Genomic DNA, 23,564 nt, shown 5'->3' with positions numbered 1-23,564 from the left:
TATTCACTTGAGATATCCGTGTTGTTGAGTGCTTAAAATCTAATACAGAATACAAAGCATTTGCACAAGTAAGGAGACATGTTTTAGAGTTGAGAAAATGTCCAAATAAGTCAATGGAACATCTCTAGGGTCTTCAAAGATTTCTATTCTTCACTCTGCCTGTCCCAGACCTAAATTGATCCATTCACGTAAGGACAGGAAGGCAAGTACAGGTAAATACCCTATGATTGTTTACATTTGCTATTTGGTTGCTGTCTAGTCCTGAGCATATAAAATCGCACAGTCCTCAGCAATTTTTATTGAAGTGTTACTGAAGTGGTTCACTTTGGTTATTTAATGAAATGTCCATTACCAAATTTTGCTTGACTTTTCCATATATTTCCAGGAAAATCTGCATTGTAACAGTGCATGTTAACTTATGATACTGGGTTTCAAGGTTCACACATTTAAACCTATCATTAGTTGGTTTAAAAATCCATAATGAAATATATGGTGATGGAAGGAGCACTGACTCTGGGTGATGAGCACACAATGTGATGTATAGATGATTTAATACAGTACACTTGAAACCTATGTAACTTTACTAACCGTTGTCACCGCAATAAACTTTAATTTTAAAAAAATCCATAATGGCCTATGAGTTTTTCTAAGTAATATTTAGATAACATAAGGCAGTGTCTTTTACACTGGTAGTGGTAGTATGTTGTGTATGTTTTAAAGTACTAGTAGTATGTTGTGCTAATGTATTTTCTCAATGCTGAAAGAAACTGACAATTTTACACATACATGTATTACATATATATTTAAATTATATTTTAATATATTTTTTAAACTTGATAGAAGTTAGTTTTAAGTACTACATGCAAAAAACACAGTGTAGTTTTTGGGTTGTCATTTTAAAAATTCTTTAAGGTGGATCCTTATCCTTCAAAACTGCAGTTATTTCATATTCAAGGACATAGTTGATTATGAATTATTCTTTATATAATTGGTCTCAACAGACTTGATATTTTTAATATATACTAATTTTTCCCCATCTAAACCAAGAGAGTGACTATTATCACTTAATGTGATAATAAGCAACTAAGTGATTATGCAAGAGATATTTGTCAGGACATCTAGGAAATTGGTATTTTTTATATCAAGGCTACAAGTAGAATGACAGCTAAGTTCAAAGCAGGAATGTTACTTGGTAAATTCATTAGTTTAGTTCAGCAGTAAAGAGCTTAGGCTGTTCAGTCAGACTGCGTTTTAACCATGATTCTCTCAATCACTAGCAGCGTAACTTCAGCCAAATGTTTAAGTTCTTTTTCCTTGTCTGTAGAGTGGGACAAAGTTACCGCGCTCATTGTGATCATCACTTAAAAACATACATGATGTGCTTAGTTAGCGTCGTGTTTGGCACATAGTATATACTCTAAAAATGTGACTTATAGGGTTATCAATAAGAGTATGTGTTAACAATTTACACTTCAACATTATAGACTGATTATATGATAGATTGTAAGCTTGATTGTAAGCTATTAGTGACTTTTAAACAATTAAGTTTATGTGCCTTTTACAAATACACTGTGATTTTAAAAGTATAGCATAAAGAATATAATCAATAATATTGTAATAAATATGTATGGTGTCAGAGGGATACTAGACATTTTCTTTTTAATAGATCATGTTTCTGTTGTCTTGCTGTAACTGTTAATCCCCTGATGGTCTAGTGGCTAGGATTAATGCCGCTTTCACCCTCAAAAGTGTCTCAGTTTGGACAATATATTATATGCTCTTCCAGTTTGTTTTTAAACAGGCAGAAAGTAGTGTTGACCCTAAGAAGAGTATGCCTGCCAAAAAGGACTCCTCATGGTTAACTGGGCTCAAATGCATAACCAGAGTCTAGCAATCATTGTTTACAGAAGTTCCTCATGCATGCTGCATTTCAGTGAAAAGCTACAGATTGGACTGCCAAATCTTCTACACTGTGCTCCTGCCATCTGAGTGACCCCTATAAGAAAGCTCCTAGGATCAAAATTTGACCAATACCCTGTTTCCCCCAAAAATAAGACCTCTCTGGACAATCAGCTCTAATGCATCTTTTGCAGCAAAAATTAATATAAGACCCAGTATTATTATATTATATCATATTAAACTTATATTATATTATATTATATTAATTATATTAATTATGTTGTATTGTATTATATTATATTACTATATCCTATATAGTCTTATTTTACTATAATGTAAGTAAATTTTACTATAATTATAGTAAAATAAGACCAGGTCTTATATTAATTTATGCTCCAAAAGACTCATTAGAGCTGATTATCTGGCTAGGTCTTATTTTCGGGGAAACACGGTAGGACTGAGACTTCCCCTATCCAAACAAAGGTATGCAGCTATACATCTGCACCTTTACTGACCAATCAGAGTGCTCCATTCCTACCAATAAGGACAATGCTTTTGGGACCAATCAAACTGTGAAGATTTAGAGTCTTCCTATGCATGAGGACAGACCAATCAGGAACCAGAGGTGGGAACTCTTCTCTCTATAAGCCAGTTTCAACCTGTGTCTCAGTGGAGCGCATTTTCAGTTTCCATCAAAGACTGCAACATCAGCTGGGCTGCAACACTGGAGATGTAATAGTAAGGCCTCCTTGACCATCCCAACTGCCACTCCCAGGCCACCTCACGGCTGTGATATTTCACAATTGAGCTGTTTTTCCCGAATAAAGTCTCTCCACTCCACCGCACCCCAAACTGGGGATCCTATTGGCATTCAATTGGCAATGACAAACTTCAGTTGACAGTAGCAACCATCTGGCAATTTGTGGAGGGGATAGATCTCAAAGTAGACAACTTTTTTCTTGTTCAAAAATTGGGAAATGGTTAGAATTACTGGACAACACTTTCTTCATCTTCTGAGTGTAGGCCTCCAGAAGAAGAGTTATTAATTGATGGCTTGGTGCGAATGGAAATCTATTAACTTGGTGCGATTAAATACAAAATGGTGTGTGTGTGTTGTGTGTCTGTGTGTGTGTGTGTGTGTGTGTGTGTGTGTGTACACACATGTTTTTCTGGGAAGTGTGTCCATATTTTCTGTCAGATTCTCAAAGGTTCTATAACACCCCAAAAGACTAAGAACCACTGCCTCACCTTTGATTCCACTCACAAGTTACTGGCTGTTGATACCTTGTTACACTTTTTAAATACTAAATTCATAAGAGACAAGAAGAAGTTAATTTCAAATAGTCCTTTTATAATTAATAACTTCTATATTGAGCCATATGAAATACTGACAAAATCACTTGAATGTGAGATGCCTGATAGGAGAGCCCATTTACAAAGAAGGAAGAAGGTAACACTAAATAGTAGGTTCCTGAAATTCATTTGGGCTAGGGTAATAGAATTCTTACCAATTTTTGACCTGAGGAAATGGCCATTTCATATATTTTAACTGAATGACCTCATAAGTAAATTTAATTCAATGAACTATATTAAGAACCCACTTTATAAAATCATTGTACAAGGAGCTATTCAGGGAATATAAATATCGATTAGACATCACCATTTTAAAAAAAATTGGAGAGCTTTAAATTGGGAAATGACCAGGTTTCTATTTGATGTGACTTCATGGTATTCTGACACAATACTTAAAAAAAATATATGATTCTGATGGGAGAGATTGACATTTAACTAAGATAATGCACAACCAGAATAAAATAAGCATTAAATAGCGTGTCATGTAACATTCTGTGGTGACAAAGAGGAAAGGCCAGGATAATTGTGACTGCAGTCACCAAGGAGGCCTTCGGGAACAGGCCAGGATCCCTTGTGGGTAGATGAACAATCTTGAGGAAATTGATTTGCTCTAGTTTTTTCTTACTAGTATTTCTCCCTTCCTGCTCTTGATGAAATAAGTTTTGTGGGTTGTTTTTTTTTAGCCTCATAATCTTCTTTGAAGTAGGAAGAGAACAATTGGTTTCTTAAGATGACTAACAGAAGAGCACACGCTTTCAGAGGGCAAAGCACTCAGTTCCCTAGGACAGTCTAAACATATACTTAAATCCAAATATAGCTAAATATAAGAATACCTGTTGTGTTTCAGTGGAGCACACTGACCAGTCGAAGAAGGTTTGCTTTATTCTTTTGTTGTTTTTGTTGTTGTTTTAAGTGCCATAAGTTTTTAAAATGATAACCCTTAGGAAAACAGTACCATTGTTCAGTGTTAAATAACTGCCTAACTTGGGAACAGAGTCACAGGAGAGGGCTGGCAGAAATAGTTCAGGCTTTTTTTTTTAGCGGCCTGTATTTTAACTTTGCACAGAAAATAAATGATATCTATATAATCAATGTATGCACAAATATGTATAGAATAAGACCTAAGCTGTTAAATGGATAAAGACTCCTTCAAAGAATACATAAAAATTCAAATATAATAATTATACACACACACAAACACACACAGATGGTTAGAATGATATATTTTAGCCTGGTGATAAAGAGACACAGGTTCTATTAGGATAAAAAGGAAAGCATAATATATAATTCTACCCACATTTAGTAAGTATTTTTGTCAGAAAATAATTCTTATTACTGTTTAATTTATAAATATTAAAGGTGTCTGAAATGCTGATTCTGAAGCTAATTGTCTAGGGCAAACGATGGAAGCATGTGGATGCTGAAGGTCGTCTATCCCAGCTTTCCTGCTTCACAGTTGCGGAACCGGAAGCCCCAAGATTGACTAGATAGTTTGGTCAAGTCTTGTCTTTCATTGATTACTTAACCTCATAACCTCTCCACTATGTCACTTATTTTCATAACTAATGCAACCAATAATTGTAATTAGACATTTTTGTAAGAATGTATGAAACTTGAAGTCACTGATTATTACATTCCAATTTTCCACATATTTTAATTATCCCAAAAAAAGAAAGAGAAATTTTCTTTTTTGCAATATGTGTTCTTTGGATGTATCTCTCTGGACTTAGGAAAGAGAAAAATGAAAGAAAATATTGAAATCTTAGTTGTCAAAATAAATAGCAGCTTTACAGAAATAAAATTTGCATACCATAAAATTCACTCTAAAGTGTACGGTTCAACAGTTTTTAGTATGTGCACCATATTGTGCATACATCGCTACCATATAATTTTAGAATATTTTCATCTCTCCCCACCAAAACCCCATGCCCATTAGCATTCCACATTCACCCTCCCCCCAGCCCCTGACAACCACTAAACTACTCTCTGTCACTATGGATTTTCCTATTCTGAACATATGATATAAATGAAATCATATGTAACCTTTTGTTTGTAGCTTCTTTCATTTAGAATAATGTTTTCAAGGTTCATCCATGTTTTAGCATGGATCACTACATCAGTCCTTTTAATGGCAGCATAAGTATTCCATTATATGGATAGAGCATATTTTGTTTAGCCATTTTAATGGACCTTTGTTAATGGACATAGAGTTGTTTCTTCTTTTTGGCTATTGTGAATAGTGCTGCTATAAACATTTGTGTACAAGTTTTTGTATGGATATGTTTTCTTGTTGTAGGAATTGAATTGATATGTAGTCCTATGATAACTCTATGTTTAACATTTTGAGAAACTATCAGACTGTTTTCCAAAGTGACTGTACCATTTTACATCCCATCAGCAATGCATGAGTGTTTTAATTTCTCCACATCTTCCCCAACACATATTGGTGTCTTTTTGATTATCGTCATCCTAGTAGGTATGAGGTAAGTAGATCATTGTTGTTTTGATATGCATTTCCCTAATGACTAATATTCAATCTCTTTTCATATGCTATTGGCCATTTGTATATCTTCGTTAGACAAATGTTTATTCAAGTCCTTTGCCTTGTTTTAATATTGGGCTATTTTGTTGTTGATGAGGAGGACGATTTGTAAAAGTTCTTTATATAATCTAGATACAAATCCCTTATCATATATATGATTTGCAAATATTTTCTCCCATTTTGTGGGCTGTCTTTTACTTTCTTGATGATGTTCTTTGAAGCACAAAGGCTTTAGATTTTTATGAAAAACAATCTATCCATTTTTATTTTGTCACTTGTGCTTTTGTTGTCATATCTAAGGAACCATTGCCTAATCCAAAGCTATGAAGAGTTACCCCTATTTTTTCTTCTAAGAGATTTATAGTTTTAGTTCTTACATTTAGATCTATGATTTATTTAGAGTGAATTTTTGTATATAATGTAGGAGTTCAAGTTCATTCTTTTGCATGTAAATATTCAGTCGCGCCAATATCATTTATTGAAAAGATATTCTTTCTCCATTGGCTGGTCTTGGTATTCCTATCAAAAATCAATTGACCATAAATTTAATAGTTTATTTCTAGACTCTCAATTCTTTTCCATTGTTCTATATTTCTATTCTTATGATAGTACTACATTGTCTTTATTACTATAGCTTTGTAGTACGTTTTGAAATCAGGAAGTGTGAGTCCTCCAATGTTTCATTTTTCAAGTGTTTTGGCTTCTGGGTCCTTCGTGTCTCCATATGAATTTTAGTATTGGCTTGTCAATTTCTTCAAAGACACCTGGGAATTCTCAATATTTACTGGTGCATAGTTTGTTATAAAAACTAGACACCACAGAGACTACAAAGATGAAACCTAGCCCTTAATCTTAAAAGGACCAACAATCTAGGAATATGTCAATTATCAACTTATCAAATATGTCAATTATCAACTTATTGCCTCTCAGCTCCAAATTTGGTCTTCACACATGCTCTTTGATAATGGACAGAATTCTTCTAAGCACCTCCCCTTTACAATGAGCCTGATGCCAAGCTTTCTCAGTAGAGGCTGTTGGAAGTCTGTCTCCTGCTGTTTTCAGCTGGTGGAGTGGGTGTGAGGACATTTGGTAGAGCTCTGCTTCAGTCACACACTTGGAATGTGTGGTCACTAGGTAACCTTGCAGTCTTAGCCTAACTGGGAAATAAGCTTCCCATGTGGAGGAATAAGCTTTCTTCCTCCACATAGACACTGGTATCCCGAAAGCTTGCTACCCACATCAGTGCCCTAATTCCCTGTGCAGGTCCATGTGTGGACTTCCAGGAGCCTGGAGGGTTTTCAAGAGCCATTATTCCCTCTTCCAACCTCTGTGACCTGCCTGCTCCCAGGACCCCCATCCCCTACGCACACCCAGACCTCTGGATGCTCATCAGCTATCCTTGGCCCACACTCTGGAGGGATGCCCCCTGCTTTCTCATTGACCCCTCATCAGCTCTCACAAGAACAAACCAGTGAACTATTTTGTTTTTCACTGGACTGAACTGTACCTTCTCTTGAGGTCTGAACCCTAGCCTTGGGGAGGGGACCCTCTTCCAATTTCATTCTCTCTTGGCTACTCTCCCTCAGGCTTAGGGTACTATGCAGTTTCCTTATATTTGTTCCTACACACGCATTTATCAGAATGTAATAATTCTGTATATTACACACCCTCTGTTTCACCTGCTTGTGTTTGAGCCTACACTAACACAACAAATAACATTTGCAAGTCAGAATATAGTATGTATGGAGTATCTTAAGAGATTTGAACATGAGATAAAGATTTGGAATTCACAGTCTGTTGATGGGATCTGAAAAGACTTATTGAGGGATTGTAATGCGAGATGAACTTTAAAGAATGAGAGAAGAGGGTTATCACTGTGTGATGGATATAAATGATAAATGTCTAACTATTACATTGTTTTGTACACCTGAAACTAATAAAAAAGAATCAAAATTGAAAAAAATAAAGGTAAACATGCAAAAAAAAATAATTTCACTCATTCACAATAAAATCCAAGTAATTCAAGTATTTTATAATAAATGGTTGTCAAAACAAAAAAAAATAAAAAAGCATGGATAAGGATTTCCTTTAAATTTGCCACTGGAAAGCTTGTATTTTTAAGTTGATTACCTCAGGTCTCCATTTCAAGTGTAAAGGCATTTACAAACTGAATTGTATTACTTGTCCTTTACTTTTAACTGACAAGCTCACCCACCCGGTTTTATTACCGGTCTAGGTGGAGTTGCTAAAGAAGATGTTAGAGTGGAAGAGATGGCTGGGCCTGAGTGAGTTCTTGACTTCCAAATAGGAGGAGGTTGTTAAATGGTATCATCTCATTGGAATTAGTTAACCAAATGTTTAAAAGAAAGACTTTGATGGACTGTTTGGTATGGTTAGAAAGGAACACCCACAGCCATAGGTACCTATTAATTTCCTCTCCAAATGTTTTTATATTGTTGGGTACATGTGGCCTATGTTTTGGAAGGATTTTTTCCTTTAAAGTAGTCGTTACAATGTTTTATTTCCTACATAAATTCCAAGCACATATTACTTTTTATTTCCCTTTTTGTTTGCCAAAGCCTTCTAATTTTCTTTAATCTCCTCCAAATATCTAATAAGTAATTTTGTTTCTCAGAGCTATTCAAAACATGGTCTCTGGACTGACAGAAACAGCAGCATGTGGGAGTTTATTAGCAAAGCACATTCTTGGGACCCACTTCAGACATACTGAATCAGAAACTCTGGGGGGTGGGGCACTGAATATATGTTTTAACTAGTGTTCCAGGTGATTCTTATGCACACTGAAGTATATGCGAAGCACCAATTAAAATTTTTCTGATTGCACTTCACTTGAGATACATTCTAGAATTTAAAAAGGATCTGGAATCTTAAAAAGCAATGATTGATTCAGATCAACAGTGTGTGTCTCCCAACATCCTTGACAGATTGGCATCTAACTTTTGCTTAAATTTTTTTCTGATGGGAGCTTACCACCTCACAAGATAACAACGTTTGGAAACAATTCTAGTTATTGGAATTTTCTCTTATACATTTAACCCATATTGACTTAACTGTATCTTTTGCTCATTATTCCTAATCTTCCTCATGAGGAGCATGGAATATCTGATTTCCTTTATACGGCCCATATGTTTAGATATTTGAGACAGCTATCTGCTTTCTCCTAAGAATTTTTTTCCCAAGAGAAAACAATCTTAGTCCCTTTACTTTCCTCACCTTATACCGCTTTTTGGATCCTTTCCTCTTAGAATGACTTATGTGTCAATATTCTGCTCAAAATGTCACCTCCAGAATTAAGTATAAAGTACTCCATGGAGTTTGTCCTGTGAAGGCTATTATAGGACTATTACATCTGCAGTAGAAACTAAACCAAACACTCTCCTGGGCCTTAGAAAGCTGAATTCCAAACTTGATTTTGTCACTATGGTTTTGGACAGATCACTCAATTTCTGTGGATTTAGTCTTATTCAACTATAAAAGTTGAGATAATTATTTGGCATTTGAACTGGGAGAAATGCTAATATTTAGGGAGTTGACACAGCCAGTTGAGCTATTGAAAAGAATTGAAATGAAGTTATAGTTATCAAAAAGACAGAAACAGAACAGTAGAAAGTATTGGCACAGATATCTGATTCCCTCTCTTCACAGGTATGTCCTTTGGCATCAGTCTAGACAAGTTGCAGGTACCTGGGCTGGGCTCCAAGGTAAACCGTTCTTACCCAAGGTACCAGAATTCTCCGTCGGGAGTCAGTAGGTAACTAGCAGACGCAGTGTTCGATGGTATGCAAGGTTAGAGAGAGGATACAGCCCAAACCTGGGTCACATAAGCCTACTTTAAAAAAGATAGATGACCCTCATGGAATAGAATCAAGAGCAATGTGCTGTGCCATTCACGTCTTTCCATATTTGTTGCCATGGAAATGCTGGATGGTTTTAAAGAGCAAAAAATGAGTGAAGGGTTGAAGCTGTGAAAAGTTGACATAAGTGCAAACATTTTAAAATAGAGTTTGGGCAGCCTTGGATATCTTACTCCGCAAACCTTTGGACTGTTTGACTGGGCAAAATAATCTTTGTACTGCGCCAAACTAACATTGTATTCCAAACATATGTCTGCAAAGCTATCCGGAAAACAGACCTTCTGACCACAGGGACTAATGATTATGAACATTCTTTAGAATTAGCACCACCAGGTATAGCTAAAGAATACCTTGTTTGCACTATAGAAATGTCTTCCTTGGCTTATTAGCACCAATAGGAATTCCTTGCCTTTGTCCCATAACTGGAATAGTATTTGAGTTTCTGCCTCAATCAGTGCTTCCCCTGTAGCTATTCTTTCATCTCAAATAAACACTTGTTGCCTCTCACTTTGGCCTTTTATTTTCAGTCTGACAAAACCCAGGAGGACAAAATTCTAAAAAGTGATTGATAGTGTGAATTGATACAGAAAAGTTAAAACAAAACAAAACCCAGGGCAGAAAGATGTTAAATACTTTTGTTGCAAGTAACAGAAAATTAAATTTAAACTGGCTGAAAAAAAGAAAAGATCTATTTGTTCACACACTGTCTTCAAGAATGGATTCCTCAAGGCTCTGTACCTTTCTCTGAGATTCTCCAGGCTTGCCATTCTCCCTGTGTTAGGTTTATCGTCAGGCTGATTTTTCTCATGACTGCTAGAGGCCACTGGGTCACTTCCTGGTAGAGAGCATTTAGCTTCCCTAACACTAAAAGTCCTAACCTTTGCCTCAATTGGATCACTTTTAGACCACCGCTGTTAGAGAAGAGGACGCCTGGAACTGTAGAAAGAGAGATGGGATAACTGATTTTTAAAAATCCTTCCCAAATCCCATAACTAAATAGTAGGAGAAAAGCGGTTCACCATTTGAGAAAACTGCGACTCCATGGAACTCTCAGATCCCAAACCTGAGCCTCCAGAGAACCACCTGGCTAGTTTACCGGTACTTACTGGTATACCTCTCTGCAGACACTTAGGTTTCCACTGCTAACTAGTGATTCCTGCTCCATCGTCCTTTCCACTACATTTGCTGAAATATTTCTCATTTGTTAGCATCCATTCTTTTTTTCTTCTTGTACTTTATCTTCTTTTAATTCTCCTCTCTTTCGCTCATTTTTGTGGCATGTATGAAAGAAAAATCTGGAAATCTATGTGTTTCCCCTCTTAACCCATATTTTCCCAATCAGGCTTACCCTTAGATAATTATGAAACCTTAGAAATGTTTTAATACATTTTTACATATAAAGAAATTGAGGCTTAGACATGTTAAATAATGCATTCAAGCTCAAATAGCTAGAAAGTGACAGAGCCAGGACTAAAAATTTGGTCTCATGAATTTGCAGGGTAGCACCTGGAAGTTTGGCATAGATGTACTATAAGTATTGATAGAATGAGTAAGTGATTTTAACAGATTCTCATCTGGACTTTGAGTGAACTGCTCCATGCGGCATGTTGGTCATGTTCTGTATCTTTATCTGGGCTCTCATTTTACAGGCATGTTCAGTTTGTGGAAATTCTATTTTTGGATGTTTCTAATGAGAAGGCAGGACCTGGAAGATCAGGAAGGGCCAGGACATGGAAATAGGGATGGGGAAGACATTGAATGGATGAGCATTTAGGTAATGCTGTGGGAAAGCCTACCCTACAATCAGATCATGGTATTCAGAAGGCATCACCACAGAAAACAAACAGTCCAGCCCAGTACTGCGACTTGCATCCAGGAAATTAAAGATGTAACAACTACTGTCAAGCAGGTGGAGTGTGGGAAAGGAATATAAAATGCTAGAACTAAAGCAGATAAAAAGCAATTGTAGATTTTTAGTAGTTATTAGGGCCTACACCCTGAAAGGGAAGGTAGAAACTAAGGTACAAAGCATTGGCAGGTTTTCAAGAATGAATTTATGATTCATTCCTTAAATCATCACCAGCTTTCCCATATCCCATATAAAAACATGGTGACAAAACTAGCCTGAGTGCTCTAAAGGTGTGACTAATGTTTTAGTTGGTACACTATGTTTTGGTAAGCCTATGTTTATATTTCTGTTGGGTTTATACCTACGAGTGGAACTGCTGGGTCACAGAAGATGAGTGTTAAGTTTTGGTAGATACTGCTAAATGGTGTCCAAAGCTATACCAATTTATACTCTCACCTGCAGTACATGAAAGTTCCAGCTGAGTCACACCTATGCCATCATTTCAGCCATTCTGATAAGTCTGTAGTAGCATCTCATTGTGGTGCATTTCCCTGACAACGAATGAAGCTCAGCACACTTTTATAAATTTGTTGGCCATTTTGATATTCTCTTTTGTAAAATATCTATTCATGTCTTTTGTTCATTTTATCATTGGGTTGTCTGATTTTCTTCCTTATTGATTTGTAGTTCTTTATATATTTGAGATACTAGTCCTTGTCAGATACATGCATTGTGAATATCTTCTCTCACTCCATGGATTGTATTTTTACTCTCTTACTAATATCTTTTAATGGAGAAAATGTATTAATTTTATGATGATCCAATTTTTCAAAATTTTTCAAATTATAATTTGCCCTTTTTTGAGTTCTATTTAAGGAATCTTTAGCTACTTCAAGATTAGAAAGATCAAAACCACAAATAACCTGATTAAAAAATGGGCAAAGGACCTGAATAGACATTTTTCCAACAAAGACATACAAATGGCCAACACGTACATTGAAAGATGCTGAATATCACTAATCATCAGGGAAATGCAAATCAAAACCACAATGAACTCTCTCCTCACACCAGTTAGGAGGGTTACTATCAAGTAGATAAGTATTAGCAAGGGTGTGGATAAAGAGAAACATTGTACACTGGTGGTGGGAGTGTAAGTTTGTATAGCCATTATGAAAAATAGTATGGAGGTTTTTCAAAAAATTAAAATATAACTACCATATGATCCAGCAATCCCACCTCTGGGTATATACCCAAAGAAATATCTGTACTCTTTCCATTTTGTTTAAAACAAATTGTGTACAATGGAAAATGTGTAGAACTGAAATTATGGAAGACAACTTTATCCTTCACAATGATTTTGAATCAAATAAATATTCACTAAGAATGCTTTATAAATAATAGCTTAGTAATGAACTGTGGAATAAGAAATGGACTGTGAAAGGAAAAAAGGGCTGAATTTTTAAATCAAGAGTTTACTTTTTTTCTCAATACAGAGCATGTCTGCATTATCATTACTAAATCCTATAATGGACTAGAAATAATATTCAGCATTCACAGATTCCTATGCATCCTTGCAATTTAGGATGACAGCTAAAAAGTGCCACATGGGCTTATGTGAGGCAATTACCTTATACATTTATGGGAAGTGAAGATTAGGTAGAAAAGGGAATTAGAATAAAGGTAGGTATGTCAGGTTGCAGGGAGGAAGATTTGTTTAATTCTACCTACAAGAAGAGCTAATTCCCAGATGTCAAATCACTAGCCAGATTCCACTGGAATTGGCTGTTGGTGGACCTTTATTTCTTGTTCACAACCACTGAGCAGCTACAATTCAAAAACAAAAGTGTAACCTTCAAGTTGCTCTTAGCAGAGCCATTGGGGGACACTGCTCTGCCCAGCTCTGTCTATATAAATACAGGGCCTCAACCATTCTTAACAGATGTGTTCTGAAGTGCTTTCTCCTGAAATAATAAATAATGTAGCTAATATCTAACTTCGAACTCATTCTGTGCCAGGTGCTATGAGCTAAGAGCTTTTGTATGAATTATCTCATTTAATCTTTAATTACATATTTCTGATGTATTATTATTATCTCCATTTTATGGATATTAAAAAGACTTAGGGGAGGCCGGATGGCTCAGTTGATTAGAGTACAAGCTCTTAACAACAAGGTTGATGGTTCAATTCCCACATGGGATGGTGGGCTGAGCCCCTGCAACTAAAGATTGAAAATGGCAACTGGACTTGGAGCTGAGCTGTGCTGTCCACAACCAGATTGAAGGACAACGACTTGGAGCTGATGGGCTTAGAACTGATGGGCCCTGGAGAAACACACTTTCCCCCAATATTCCCCAATTAAAAAATATTTTTTTTAAACCAACTAAGGCTTAGAGAAACTAAGCCACCTGTCAAAGGATGTCAAAGGATACACAACTAATAAGTAACCAGAGACCAGATCCATGTTGGATGTAGTGCAAGCTTAATAGATAGAATAGAAGATGAATGTTAAATGCTATATGACCTGTATTAGGCTGACTCAATGAGAGTAAAGCTGCTAAAGGTCGGGAATGGAGGCGCATCAACAATCTGTATTGCTTGTTCTCCATGTGCAAAGCACTGACTGAGAATCCTGCACCCACTCCAACCTCCCCAAATCTGATTATCAGACTTGTGGATTGCAACTGGAAGACTGCCACCTAAATCATTCGATGGCATTGTTCCTCAGCCTCCAAAGAGCAGGAGCTGGTAGACAGCCGATGATTTCCCTCCTCCTTCACCTTTCATGGGGTAAAGCAGGGCATACAAGCTCTCTGAGGAAAATAGAGGGTACAGCGGGCTACTCTCTCTGAGACCTCACAATGGGCTCAAGTATCCTGAGAACTAATCCTGAATACAGGGCTGTCCCCCTTCAGTTTTTTTTCTCTGCATCATTAATGTAGTAGGTTCTGGGTAGTCTTCACCTACACAGGTACTTCTGTGCTAAAAGTCTTGTAAATTGAGTATAAATAATTAAGTATTTGTTTTAGAATTTGAATAAATCCCAGTTTAACTTTAACTTGTTACTGCAACGAGAAATCCAGAAATCCACTATTTTCATTTTGAATATTTTTCTTTTTTGGTAGCTCTAAATATTTGAAATAGGATGGTAATAATTAATTATATAAATGAATATTTTCCCCTTAATCTTTATGAAATGTGAATATTGAAAGAAACTTCAAGTTTTTAAAAAAGCAAATCATGTCATTCCAATTTGAATGAAGGAATTTTTGTTTGACATTATAGAAAGTTTTTGATGAATTATTAAAAAAAAAACATTTTTTTTCAGTTACAGTTGAGATTCAATATTATTTATATTAGTTTCAGGTGTCCAGCATACGGTTAGACATTTATATAATTTATGCAGTGATCTCCTGATTAAGCCAGTATCCACCTGGTACTATACATCATTGTTGCAACATTATTGACTATATTCTCTATGTTATACTTTTACATACTGTGACTATTTTATAACTACCAATTTGTATTTCTTAATTCCTCCACCATTTTCACTGAGCTCCCCAATGACCCTTCCCCTCTGGAAACCATCAGTTTGTTCTCTGTATCAATGAGTCTGTTTCTTTTTTGTTCATTCATTTTTTTTCGTTCTTTAGATTCCACATATAAGTGAGATCATATGGTATTTGTCATTCTCAGTCTGACTTATCTCACTTACCCTCCAGGTCCATCCATGTTGTCACAAATGGTAAGATTTCATTCTTTTTTATGACCAGGTAATATTCCATTGCGTATATGTACCACATCAGCTTTATCCAATCGTCTATTGCTGGGCACTTGGGTTGCTTCCATATATTGGTTATTGTAAATAATGCTGTAATGAATGATGAATTATTTTTTAATATGAAAAACATTAAGGACAAATTGAAAACTAAAATACTCTCCTTCAAATACTTGTAGCCGAAGTCTAGCAAACAATCATAAGAGACAGGTCCAACTAAAGCAGTTTCCATAGCGAGGATGGTGTTCCAAGGCACTCCACTAGGAGAGCGGCCCGTGCTCCTGACCCTTGGTCCCTGACTGTGATCCCTGTCTCCCACTCAGCACCTTTTCACTCTGCTTTATTGTCTCTCAGAATGCCCTGGAATGGCTCTCCTTGCTTCCCCAATCATCCCTGTTATAGCCCCTTCAACTCTCCGGCTCTCTGACTCCTAGATTTTAGATTATATTTAAAGTTGTTATTATTGTACTATGTGTGCTCTCACTTAAAACTGCAGACTCAAATATTTTCAGAATTACATCCTGAGAAAATAGCAGCTCTCTTCTGCTTCCATCCTTCCTCTCCCAACAAAATAGAAACTTAGAACTCAGAATGAAAATATTCTTTTTCATGAAGTAGTTCTACTTTGTATTACAACTATACTTGATCATGTCTTATGTGCACCTTTAATTCCGCTTTTTCAGAGATGAATTGACTTACTGCTATTGCCCCTTATCTACTGACCAATAATTCAGGTAAGAAATTTTGTTTTCTGTATTTTTCCCTCATGGTAAGTAATTTTAAACATGTGTCTTGCCATATTTGAATATAATTTTTAGATAATGCATGCAGGGTCCAAGGAATTTTACTTTTGCCACGGACAACATGGGGGCTATATTCTTCCTCATCTTCATTCTCTCTCTCATTTTACCTTCTATTTATTTTTCATTTCTTAGGATAACTTGAAGGAGCCAGGGTGGACTTATCTATTAATCATAATAGGTACAGTGCATGCTCCCATGATACATTTAGAGGACCACAAAAATATTTTAACCTTAAGTTAAAAGGAAAAACTAAATATAGTAATAGTATTTAATAATTAATCCAAGCCTGGAGTATATTTGTCTTTATACCAAAACACTCATAATATACAAAATATATACATATATAATATATACAATATATTATATATTATATAAATATATAATATACACAATATATACAGCATATATAGTATATAAATATACATAGTATATAAAATATATATAGATAAGGTGTATAAATGGCGGAAAGGTCCCGTGAAAGTAAAAGTGCCTAAAGCCGGGCCGGGTGGCTCAGGCGGTTGAAGCTCCGTGCTCCTAACTCCAAAGGCTGCTGGTTCGATTCCCACATAGGCCAGTGGGCTCTTAACCACAAGGTTGCCAGTTCAATTCCTCGAGTCCCGCAAGGGATGGTGGGCTCCGCCCCCTGCAACTAAGATTGAACTGGGCACCTTGAGCTGAGCTCCCGCTGCGCTCCCAGATGGCTCAGTTCGTTGGAGCACGTTCTCTCAACCACAAGGTTGCCGGTTTGACTCCCCCAAAGGATGGTGGGCTGTGCCCCCTGCAACTGGACCTGGAGCTGAGCTGTGCCCTCCACACTAAGACTGAAAGGACAAGAACTTGACTTGGAAAAAAAAATTAGAAGTGCCTAAAGCCCACAAAAGTTATAATACACAATGAAAATGGCTAGCTTTATAGCAAATAAACATAACTGACAACCATATTCAAAATTCAGAGTTTTTATGTTTGGGGGTTTGATGATCCATTTCATTTTTGGCTGGGTTATGCAATTTATTGGTCATAAGTTAAAACTAATGTAGAACAAAAAATTCTGAGTAATATTTATTTGGACAATAAAAAAGCCTTCAAATATGGATCTAGTATTTGGTTTAGATTTTCCTTAACACAGTTTTTCTTTGTCTTTTTATTTTAAATGAGTTACTAAATTTACTATCCTCAGCTTGACCTTTATTTTTACCAAAACCATGGTGCTCTCTGCTGGTAATTTAAAGAACAGTTCTATATACTTAGGAAGCATGAGGGAAACTGAGTTGAATCCTACTGCCCATGTAATTTACATGAAGAGAGACAGCTCACACTACCTTCTTTTCCTCTTAATGAGTCAGTGCCTCTTCTCTCAACTATTTTTCCCTTAAAAGTCAGGTTTCTATTGAACCATAATCTCCAAACTCCAATTCTGATTTTTTCTGAGATTTGTGTTTTCAACTGCTAATTGAAGTGGATGTCTTCTCGATCCCAGTTGAAAATCATCAGCTAGGTTAGGGATGCTGTTAAGCCATCTCCTTGGAAAGTATCCTGTGGAGTTCAGGAAGTTCACCTCTGCCTGACTTCTTATACGGTGCTTTTCTGCCTCACTTTATTTCTACAAACCGCCTTCCGTGACCATTTCTTCTGCTTTTTCTAGTCCAACTCATTTGCCTAATTCTCAGATTTGTAAATTATCCCTTTCTCTATGGAAATTTTGTGACTGACCTATTTCTGCCTTCGGAACTTCTTGACTATATTTTGCTCCTCTGGCTGGATATTTCCTGCCATCAACTCTCAGATGCTGTATCCTCTTAAGGACCTAGAATCTCAGGTTGGACACGCCCTTGGTCTACCAGCAGTTCCCATATTGGCTGCTTTACAAAATGCCTGGGATCCTTGTTAAGAGTTCAGATACCCAGGTTTCTCCCCATGGGATTTGATTTAGTCGGTCTCCTGGAGGTCCCGGAATCTACATTTTAATAAGTAGCTCAGGAGGTTTCTGGTGCAGCTGTTGTATTTGGAAACAACCAGCCCACAGGATAAACTGTGCTCCTTTACGGTCATAAAACTCTGCATAAGGTAGTCCAAGCCTATCCTTGTAGTCATATTTTGCAATCTCTGCTTGCCATTTCTCTGCATGCACTTTCCTTCCTCCTTGTTCTCTTCTTGCCCCTTCCTTGCTGGAAAATTTCTTCTCATCTTTTAAATCCCACATTAAACATCATCTATTCTTTGGGGATCTCTCTTACCCTGCTCCTGCCATACCCAAATCCAGATATTTATGACATAGGAAACAGATAGCAAGTGATATTCAAAACACGCTTTATGGAGCTTCTGCCTCAGAATCACCTGGGGTGTATGATCAATGAAAGATTACCCCAGATTTATTCCATCAGAAACTGGGGATACAGTGTGCAATTGGTAAAACAAAGAGTGCAAGTTTGTCTCTTCTGTCCATTAAAGTTTGAGAACCACTGCTCTATCAATTGCAGAAATTCAAGACATCAGCTGAAGTGGCAATCCCTCCAAGAAGTGCGTTAATCTATAAGAGATATGCCGGGAGGTCAGAGTACTCATAGCTTTATCAGCACAAGGCCAAAGGGGCTGGCTTCAGTCAGTGCTGGTCATAGCACTAGTGCTTACGTTTTTAAAAAAAAACACATTGATTTACTTTTAATCAGGCCTTCCTGAATAAAAAAAAAAAAAAAAAAAAAAAAAAAACTAGGTAAAAGAAAATATGCTTGAGAGCAGCATCTTATTTACTTATTAAACCATACGTCTCTTTTAAAAGCCTCAAAATTCCCTGGCCTTAGGACATGTCAGAATCCTAAATTTAAGAAAATGATCTTTATAATAGTTATTGCTGTGCATTTCTTGAGGGCAGAGACTGTTTCCTATTTATCCTTAGTCTTTTTAACGTAAAGTTTTTAGGTGCTTTATAAAAGAACATTCTCATTTTTCACTTTGGGAGACTTTAGCAGGTAAATGGGATTAAATATCTTATGGTTCTTTGTAAACAATAATGGAATCATCCTTCTCTCTCATGGGCCAGTACCCCATTGAACTCATTTTCTAATTGACTTCTGAAACAAAGCAAACAATATAACCTTGTTCATTAAACATAGGCACATATTTGGAGAAGATAAAAAATAGTAAAACCTGACTTGACAATTCAGTTAAAGTCTATAATGTTGATTAAACACCTACTATGTGCCAAGAGAATTGCAAAGAACCAGCCACATCCTTGCCTCTGAGAATTATAAACCATATAGAAAAAAATCATATTCATATATAACCATTATACAAGCAGAGACGAAAAATTTCTTCATGATACCTACGTTTAAACCAATCATGATAAAATTGCAGCGAAAAGTACCTTTCTTTCTTCCATCCCTTCCCATTTCATTTCCACTACCGTAATTCAGGTCTTTACCTTCTCTCAGCTGTACTCATCTCTCAACTAGGCTAATGTAGTAATACCTGAAACTGATATTTTAGCATCCAGTCCACGCCATAGACTGTAGCCAGGTCATTTCCTCTAAAACATTGCTTTTATCATGTAATTCTCTGCTAAAAGTCCTGCTTCAGTTTTATTTCATTACTTACTATCGGGTCAAGTTTCATCACTTCCCTTGGCATTTAGGGTCCTCTAAGGTCTGCTAACAATCTGTCTTTCCAACGTGTCTCCAACTCCTACCAAATGCTGCAGATAGGTGATCATATGCTCACATCTTCCTCTTCATCCTTCCTCCTCATCCAAATCCAACAAGCCTAGGTCAGCACACTCTCTCCCAGCAACATATTATTTAATATTTCTCTGCCTGAACAACTTTATTTCCCTTTATCTGAAAACCCCTATTCTGCCACCTTCTCACAGCTAAATCCTATTCACCTTTCAGGAAACAGTTCAGGTGTCAGCTTCTGACAAATCTCCACTCCAGCCCCCACAGACGATGCGCTCTCCTTGGGTGCCCTCATAGCACACAGTAAGTATGGCTCTGCTGTTCAACCTGCCAGCTCGAATGGAAATGTTCTTTTACATGTCTGTCGTCTCCCACTAAATGGCAGTAAATAACTTGAGGATAGACACTTGTGGGGACAGAGCCCCAGAAAGCAGTTTCCAGGCTCTCGGCCTCACATAGAAAGGTGCTGACTCAGGTAGTCAATGGCCATCAACTGTGGCTAGTTGGCCGTCAGCTGTAATCAGTGAGCCATTGGCCACTAATATAACTGCTGTGGCTACGCTAGGAGAAAATGGGGCTAGCAAGTAGATGGTGGCTGAGCCTGCAAGCGGTGTAGTGAGGGTTGCGGACAGTGTGGCTCCTGCTTCCTGTGTCTCCAACCCAGCCACCAGCAAGAATATAGTGGTATGACTCCCCTACCTATGGCTCCGTGGGTGTTCCTGTTTGGCCTCACCATGTCCTGCGTTCTTATGTGGGGAGCGGGAGAGGAGACCCTGCATGACAATACTCATACTTTGTTTTATTCATTTTTATGTCTTACAATAACTGTTACATAACAGTGATCAACAATTGTGTCTTTAACTGATCCAAACAAAGAGCTTCTCCAAGAATTTCACCCCACCTTGAACTTCCTTCTCCAAACTCATTTTATGCTTTCTTACTTAACATCCTTTTGCTGATTCTTGTGTTTTGACTCCTTCAGTTGGACATGACCGAAAATCTAATTCATAGCTTAAGCAAAAAGAGGAACTTATTGGCTTGTTAATCTAGAAGTCTAAATTATAGAGTTGTCTTTAGGAATAACTGGTTTCAGTGACCCATCTGATGTCAACAAGACCTGGCTTCTATCCTTGACTTAGCTCTGCCTTCCTCTGGTAGCATCTAAACATACAGGCTCAGATTTCCCCCCATTCAAGTCCAGGAAGGAACAGTGTGCCTCCCTCCCTTCTCCTATCACCTCTATAACAGTCTGGGGTTAGCTCTCATTGGGCCGTGTACCTGTTTGATTCCAAAAGGCAGAGAAACAAAACATTACCCTTGTTGCTGGTGAAAGATAACTTAGAGGAAATGTGAATGTGAGAGCAAAATGAGTTTAATACCAGAACCTAAGAATATGACAGACTAGCCACCAGGTTATGACAATGGTAGATGGACCCAAGGCTTTCCTGCAGCCTTTCCTTTCCCTGTAGGAGCTCAGCCCGCCCCTGGGAGAGCAAAGCAGACCCTGTGTCCCCACAGACCTGGCTCTTCAGAGAATACTTGGAGTTGTTGAGGTGAACATGAGCAGTGTTTTCTTCCCAACTGTACATTCAGATAAATTTCCCTGTCTCTCCCTTGTTGGAGTGAGGAAAAACGGGCCAGTTACAATATTTGAATGTTGTTAAAATGCAAGGGAGATATCAAAGTGAGGAAGAAGTTATTCCCTCCTAATAGCGTCCATCCCTGAACCATTCTCTGTGACCGGAAAACAGCAGAATGGCGCGCAGAGTCACATGGACACCCTCAAAGGTAATGTGGAGTCTACACTGCCTTATTCTATGGATTGGCAAGAACTTGCTGAAAAACGAAATCCCGATGCAAATCCCACAAACGGGGGAAATTGAGCTTAAAGGTAGGAACAACAAATTCCCACTACATAATTTCACATTGGTTATTTTTGTAAGGTAAATACCCTTAGTTTTCTCATTTGTAAATTGGAGGAATAATATGTACTCAGAATAATATGCTACTATGAGAATTCAGTGAGACAATATGTGTAAAACTACTATAGCAGTCCCATGGAGGCTTCGTGGAAGAGAACTTGGTGACCCTAGTTCTTATAAAATTATAATTTATTGAGAAAAATGCAGAGGACAAATTCTCACACAAAAACAGTAGATAGCAGGTTGGGTATGCTCAGTGAGCATCACTTCCCAATTCCTGACGGATAAGTGTGTGGTTTGTTGGTCATCCCCATGTAGGAGGAGACTCAGCCAGGTCAGTGGAAGTGCCAGGAGGCATCTACTAAGTTTCTTACACCCCAAACACAATCTCCTAAGATTCTATCATAATTGCTTTGAATGGTTGTAAACATTTCCTTTAAAAAGCTATGTCACCTGAATTTGACCTTCTAATAAAATGTCTGTTTCTAGTGTTTAGTCTAGAAGTTAAAGATAAAAAATTATAAATACATGCCTATATGCCTTTAGAAAGCCATATGACCTGAATCTGACATCTAATATTCTGATGTTAATTCTCCCTTTAGGTCTGTTAATATTTGGTTTGTATATTCATGTGCTCCTGTGTGGGGTGTATAAATATTTACAAATATTATATCCTCTTGTTGGATTGACCCCTTTGTCATTATGTAATATCCATCTTTGTTTTGTATTACAGTCTTGTTTTAAAGTCTATTTTGTCTATATAACTACACTACCTTTCTTTTCATTTTTATTTGCATGGAATATGTTTTTCCATCCTTCACTTTCAGTCTGGGTATGTGCTTAGATCGGAAGTGAGTCTTTTGTAGGCAATATATAAATGAGTCTTGTTTTTTTATTCATTTAGCCGTGTTATGCCTCTTTATTGGAGAATTTAGTCCATTTAAGTTTAAAGTAATTATTGATAGATATGTACTTATTGCCATTTTGTTCATTGTTTTCTGGCTGCTTTTGTAGTTTCTCTCTGTTCCTTTCTTCTTCTCTTGCTCTCTTCCCTGTAGTTTGATGATTTTCTTTAGTGTTACGTTTAGATTCCTTTCTCATTATCTTTTGTGTGTCTACTATAGGATTTTGTTTTGTTATTACCATGAGGCTCACATGTAACAGACTATAAATGTAACAGTTTATTTAAAGTTGATAACAACTTAAGTTTGAACACATCCTAAAAACTCTATATTTTTACTCCTCTCATCCATGTTTTATGTTTTTATGTCATATTTTACATTTTTTAATTTTGTTTATCCTTGAACTTTTGTAGTTTTAATTTTACTACTTTGTCTTTTAACCTTCATACAAGCTTTGTAAGTGGTTAATCTATTACCTTTACCATATATTTGCCTTAACCAGGAGAATTTCACTTACCTATATGTTTTTTGTTACTATTAGTACCTTTCCTTTTCAGCTGAAAGAAGTCTCTTTAACATTTCTTGTAAGGCCAGTTTAAGGCCCCTTTAGCTTGTAAGGCCCCTTTAGCTTTTGCTTGTCGTGAAAAGTATTTTTCCTTCAATTCTGAATGATAACCTTGCTGAGTAGAGTACTCTTGTTTGGAAGTATTTTCTTTTAGCACCATGTGTATTCAAGTGTGAATTAGGATCAATTCACACTTGAATATACCATGCCACTTCTTTCTGGACTGCAAAGTTTCTGCTGAAAAATCAACTGAGAGTCTTATGAGAATTCTCTTATTATATAAAAAGTTTTTTCTCTTGTTACTTTTTAAGATTCTCTTTTCGGGGGCCGGCCCGGTGGCTCCAGTGGTTAGAGCTCCATGCTCCTGGCTCCGAAGGCTGCCGGTTCGATTCCCACATGGGCCAGTGGGCT

Source organism: Rhinolophus hipposideros (genome assembly GCF_964194185.1).
Source record: "Rhinolophus hipposideros genome assembly, chromosome: 1".
NCBI lineage: Eukaryota > Metazoa > Chordata > Mammalia > Chiroptera > Rhinolophidae > Rhinolophus > Rhinolophus hipposideros.
The sequence above is the reverse complement of the archived record's forward strand: the minus strand, read 5'-3'. Positions refer to the sequence as shown.